This window comes from Triticum aestivum, chromosome 3B (genome assembly GCF_018294505.1).
Source record: "Triticum aestivum cultivar Chinese Spring chromosome 3B, IWGSC CS RefSeq v2.1, whole genome shotgun sequence".
Lineage (NCBI taxonomy): Eukaryota > Viridiplantae > Streptophyta > Magnoliopsida > Poales > Poaceae > Triticum > Triticum aestivum.
In genome coordinates this window covers 425867686-425873238 of record NC_057801.1, presented here as the reverse complement: position 1 = coordinate 425873238, position 5553 = coordinate 425867686, and the positions used below count along the sequence as shown (strand labels likewise).

The 5553-nt window shown below is 43.7% G+C and overlaps 1 non-coding gene across 1 annotated transcript; it reads left to right on the top strand.

Annotated features, from left to right (window-relative positions):
* The first annotated feature begins 1648 nt into the window (after nucleotides 1-1648).
* Nucleotides 1649-1720, top strand: TRNAR-UCU (transfer RNA arginine (anticodon UCU)). The gene has a single exon. It is a non-coding gene; the product is annotated as a tRNA-Arg (tRNA).
* Nucleotides 1721-5553: the final 3833 nt, after the last annotated feature.

Sequence of the window (5553 nt, the reverse complement as noted above, 5' to 3'; positions counted from 1 at the left end):
CGGGCAGAGGATTTTCATCAGCCGAAGAAGTGTCTTGGCAATAAAACCATGTCTGGTTCCAGTCTTTGGGATGAATCGGTGGATTGGCATAATGAAAAATTACGTCTCTCCGATGTTGGATCGAGACACCACGAAGTTCCAAGCTCTGTCCATTAGCGGATTCGTTCTGGCGGTTCAAGTAAAATAATTCTCTGAAGAGTAATATGTTGGGTTCTTCTCCAAGATATACTTCACTGAACACTTGGAAATTGCAAATGTTAGACACAGAATTTGGTCCGATGTCTTGAGGACGGAGGTCAAAGAAGTGCAAGACATCCCTGAAGAATTTTGAGCCGGGTGGTGAGTAACCCCGGTTCATGTGATCCGTGAAAACAATAACCCCCCCCCCCCCCGCCGCTTTGGGCTGAGGAATTTCCTCCTCCGGGTTAGGAGCACGATAGGACATGATTTCCTTCTTCGGCAGATAGCCGATCTTCACAAAGTCATCTAGTGTACTGTATGTGACGATGGATTTGACCCAGTTGCAGGAAGTGTGTGCTTTTGGTGCCATTGTGACGAAAGCCTAAGACAGAGTAAAAATTACCGGTTCAAATTTAAGCCGGAGAGAGATATTTCAATGCATACTCAAGATGGCGGCTTATAAGGGGCCTAATGGTATAAGGATAATTATGTTAACATTATTTAAGCCGCCATGGGCTCCATAAGCAGTTAAAGTAATCTAAACCACCATGGCTGGTCAAGGTTATCAATTGAGCATTGCCTTTTTTAAGCCGGTGATAAGAGTCGCCATGACTAGGTGGATCTAACAAATACAGTTTTGGCTAAGTGTTGCACAAACAAGTTTCACAAGTTGCAGATATTATTTTGGATCAAATGGTTGTTCAGAAAAGAAAATATTCTAGACCTAAAAACATGGTATATAGGAGTTCATGCGTTCTAATGAGGCTTCTTTACAAAGAAAAAGGATCTGCTAGTGTCAAAAATGGATGCGAAACAGCTACCGCATGAGTTCTATGCTGCTGTTGGATCAAAAGAGGCTGTGGTAGAAGAGCCACGAAGAAACCGAGATGAACTACGAAGTGTACAAAGGAACTCACAAACCCTAATATAAAAAACACAATAGTGCACCTACACGCCTTCATCGACGTTGTTTTTTGACCAAAAGACCTAGAGCTAACTATCGACATTTTGGGCTATCCACACACGTACTTCGAGAAATGGTTTGTGAATGCTTGTTACCGGGTGCAACAGGATCCAGTTGGTAAGGATAAAATACCCTTTCATATTTGTATGGATTTCTAGAATTGATAATCATAGAGGAGCCCTCTTTACCATTCTGTATAAATGAACTATTCTATTTGTATAGATATTGGTAGAGGGGCATATCCAACCCTCTTTTATCCACTAGTTACCCCTCTTTAGTTTAAGAGTATAGAGCAGTTTGGTAGCTCATAAGGCTCATAACCTTGGGGTTGCAGGTTCGATTCCCAGTATCGGCTCCATACTCCTTCTTTATGATATATGCATGATATAATATATACATCATGCATTTGTATCTGGATTTTTTGATTTCCTAAAAGAGTTTTGGTCTAACAGTTTTTTCTCGGAAGAAAATAAAATAAAAGAAAGAATAAAATATGAAAGAAAAGCGTCCATTGTCTAATGGATAGGACAGAGGTCTTCTAAACCTTTGGTATAGGTTCAAATCCTATTGGACGCAATCTTATTTCTATCTATTCTTTAAATAACTATACTAAACTAAAAACAAAGAAAACTTTTTTGCATGATTCAAATGAAAAATCTTTCTCAATGATTCCTATTCTACTAACAAGAGTAGACATGCAAAATTTATTTGTTACTGAAGAGAAAACCGTTCCAGTTGTTCCTGAATAGCTTCCTTCAAAAGGATTTCCGCTTGCTCGGTGAATGTCTTGCTAGAACATACAATTTCTTGGAATTGAGGTTTAGTATCTTTTATATGTTTACGTAACTCATCCAGAAATTTATTTACCTGTTCAATTTCTAACGAATCAAGATATCCTCTTGTTCTAGTATAAATAGTAGCTATCAACTCTTCAATTGGGAGAGGATTTGCCTCGGATTGTCTAAGAAATTCCCTTAATCGTCGACCCCTTGCCAATTGATTCTAACTTGTCTTATCGAGAGTAGAGGAAAATTGTGCAAAGGCTTGTAACTCTGCGAATTGAGCTAGTTCCAATTTTGATTTGCCAGCTACTTGTTTCATGGCTTTAATTTGAGCCGCGGATCTTGTCGTGGAATAGTCACGTCAGATGTCCTCGTGAAAGGACTTAGTTGTGGAGCCATCGCAACTAGGAAGCTTGAAGGGGTTAAATCGGGACAAAGGACACGAGAGGGTTTATACTAGTTCGGCCCCTTACGATGAAGGTAAGGCCTACGTCTAGTTGGGTTGGTATTGATCTTTCGATGACCAGGGAGCGAGATACGCTATGCTCGGCTCTCGATGAGTTGTTTCTTGCCCTAAGCCGCCAGCAGGTCGTCCCCTTATATACACGGGTTGACGCCCTGTGGCTTACAGAGTCCCGGCCGGCTTATAAACAGTGTCCGGCTCGGTGACTAGTTAAATCTACCTTATGTTACAAGTCATGCCATCATGGCGGTTTACAACAACGGGCCTTAAGCCTCCTGTGGGCCTTAAGCCCTTTATTGAAGCGCCATCTTCATGCTTGGTCTTGGGCTTCCTCTTATGAGTCTTCTTGGTGTAACCCGGCCCTTCCTGGGCGGTTTACACAAATGATCATATCCCCAACATTAGGCCCTAGATTGATTTGAACCTGTTCATGTTAATCTCAAAATATACTTCTAAAGAATAGATCTTCAGTCTTCTGACCATACAGAGGGCTTTTTTTTACCCGCCGTGACATCATCTTCTGGATCCATCTTAACCCGGCGTGACGTCATCCTTTTTTTAAAATTCATTTTCTATTCCATCGTATCCTTCAATGGATCTCTGCTTTTATTGATTGTCCCGAAAATCGAGGCGTCGGGGCCGCTGGATAGTAATTCTTATCTCCTCGTTTCCCGCGCTGTCTCAGTCATCCTCACCCTATAAATAGGCGCGACCTTAGGTCTTTCATTTTTCTCCTTCCAGTCGTCTTCTTCCTCTCCTCTCTGCCACTCGAGCTCCGCCGCCGCCGCCGTCGACCCCCTTGTCTTCATCGACTCAGGCCGCTGCATCGACCTGACCTTGACCAGAAAACATCGGCGAATCTCCGCAGCTCGTCCTCATCTGTGAGTTCCTCTCCTCCCTTTTCTTAGATCTGCATTGGAACTCCGCTGAGTTCGTCGGCATTCATCACTGCCCGACGCAAACCCTCGCTAGTTTTCACCTCCAATGCCCCGTTTAGATCGTAAAACAGTGCAGAACTGCCGCAGTAGTTGTTTGGACTGATCTTGCATAGAAATAGATCTCATTTTCCTCATTTAGAAACCCTCTTCAAGTGTATGTACTTCTGTGCCCTGTTTTTAGGTCTAGAAATCTTTTCTTTCAGAGCAATACTTTGATCCAGAACAATAGCTGTCATCTGTGAAATTTGTTTCACCCGGAAAGCTTCTTCTGTAAAACTTGCTTCTATCACCGTTGTCTAGGTGTCCGGTTTAAATAAGTGGTACTGAACTGTGAGCCTTGCCTTCCTCTCATGATCTTAAGAATTTTTGAATTGCTCTTGATAGTGATAGCGGCTTAAACATTTTTGCACAATCACCCTTATATCATTAGGCCCCTTTCTTAAGCCGCCACTGTAAACAATTTAGATATTTCTCCGGGTTAAAGTTGAACCGGAGCTTTCTTATTTTGTCGTAGGCCAACTATTGCCATGGCTCCTAAGGCGGCAAAAGCCCCTGTGACTTGCAATTGGGTTCCATCCACCGTGACCAAAAGCAAACTTGCCGAGTTCATGAAGTCTGGCCACCTGCCAAAGAAAGAGGTCATGCGTTATCGTGCCCCTCACCCGTCTGAGGAGATACCTCAACCCAAAGATGGGGAGGTAATAGTTTTCATAGATCATATGAACCGGGGATTTGCTCCTCCCGGCTCAAAATTCTTCAGGGACATTTTGGATTTCTTTGATCTGAAGCCTCAAGACATTGGACCCAATTCCGTGTCAAATCTGTGCAATTTCCAAGTCTTCTGCGAGGTATACCTAGGAGAGGAGCCAAGTCTGCTGCTGTTCAGAGAACTTTTTTACTTGAACCGACAGAAAGAACGTGCCAACGGGCCTAGTCTTGAGCTTGGCGGCATCTCAATCCAGCAGCGGAGAGATTGTGTTTTTCCTTACGCTGAGCTGCTGAGTCACCCAAAAGACTGGAACTAGACGTGGTTCTACTGTCAAGACACCTCTCCGGCTAATGAGAAGCCTCTGCCCGTCTTTCGTGCCCTGCGTCTTGAGTCCAACCATCATCTGGTGGACAAATTGACTGTTGTTGAGCGCCTGCCTCTTAATCCCACCATCAAGAAGATCAAACCCTTTTAGGCAACGGGTTAAGTGGCATCGATTTGGTCCGGGTCTGGGTCACCTGGCGGATACTACCATTAAGCCACTGCTCCGGCTTAATGTGTACTTACACAGGCGAGAAGGAAGACCCAATGCGTCATAGTCCTGAGGACTTACCAGATGATGTGGTAGATGCTACAGTCCAGTCACTATTGAAGGAGGGCACTGTAACCAGTAATACCTTCGGTTTACTTCCCTTCTGCAAGAAGAACCCGGCTCCTGCCGTAAGTTACTAATCTTCATAAATACTTTGAACATATTATACCTTCTTGTACTTATGATTCCTTATCTTTTCCATAGGACGGTGATAATTTCTGGAAGGTCAAGTATGACCATGAGACCGCCAAACAGGCCAGGGCAGCCAAGAAGACTAAGAGGAAAACCGCCAAGACGGGCACCTCAAAGAAGAAGAAACCCAGCGCCTCCGATATGCTTAAATTGGATGACTCTTCAAGAGGTAATCTTTTGATTTTCTATAACTCCTTTGTCATTATTTTACTGACATTTGATCCTTTCAGGAGGATACTGGGAACAGTCAAGCAGTTGACGAAGAGGTAATTATAATCTCCTTCGACTCAGAGCCTTTGCCAACGCAAAAAATCCGAAGGGTGACCCGGAAAGTAAGATTTTCACACCCTCTAGCTTACCAAGATCCTCAATTTCTTTTGAAGCAACAACAGCTTGAAAACCGGCGGCAGACTCGGGCCAACCAAGACGCAGAGCTCTCCTCCGGCTTACCCGACGCAACCAGGAAGCATTGGACCGAGGTTACCTCCGATTTGCGTTTTGTTTTACCTTTGGCGGGTTTGATTCGCCAACCTCTCAATCCATCTGACTCCAACTATCAGGATACCTCCCCTTCTTCTGATGAGTCGATGCAATCAAACATGCCGGCTTTTAAAACAGCTCCCGGGTAATATAACCTTTCTTACTTTAAGTTTTTCCATACATATACTTTGATACTCATCCTTCCTCTTTGATTGACAGCCTGCAAGTGAAGCCCAGCAAGAGGGCAAAGAAG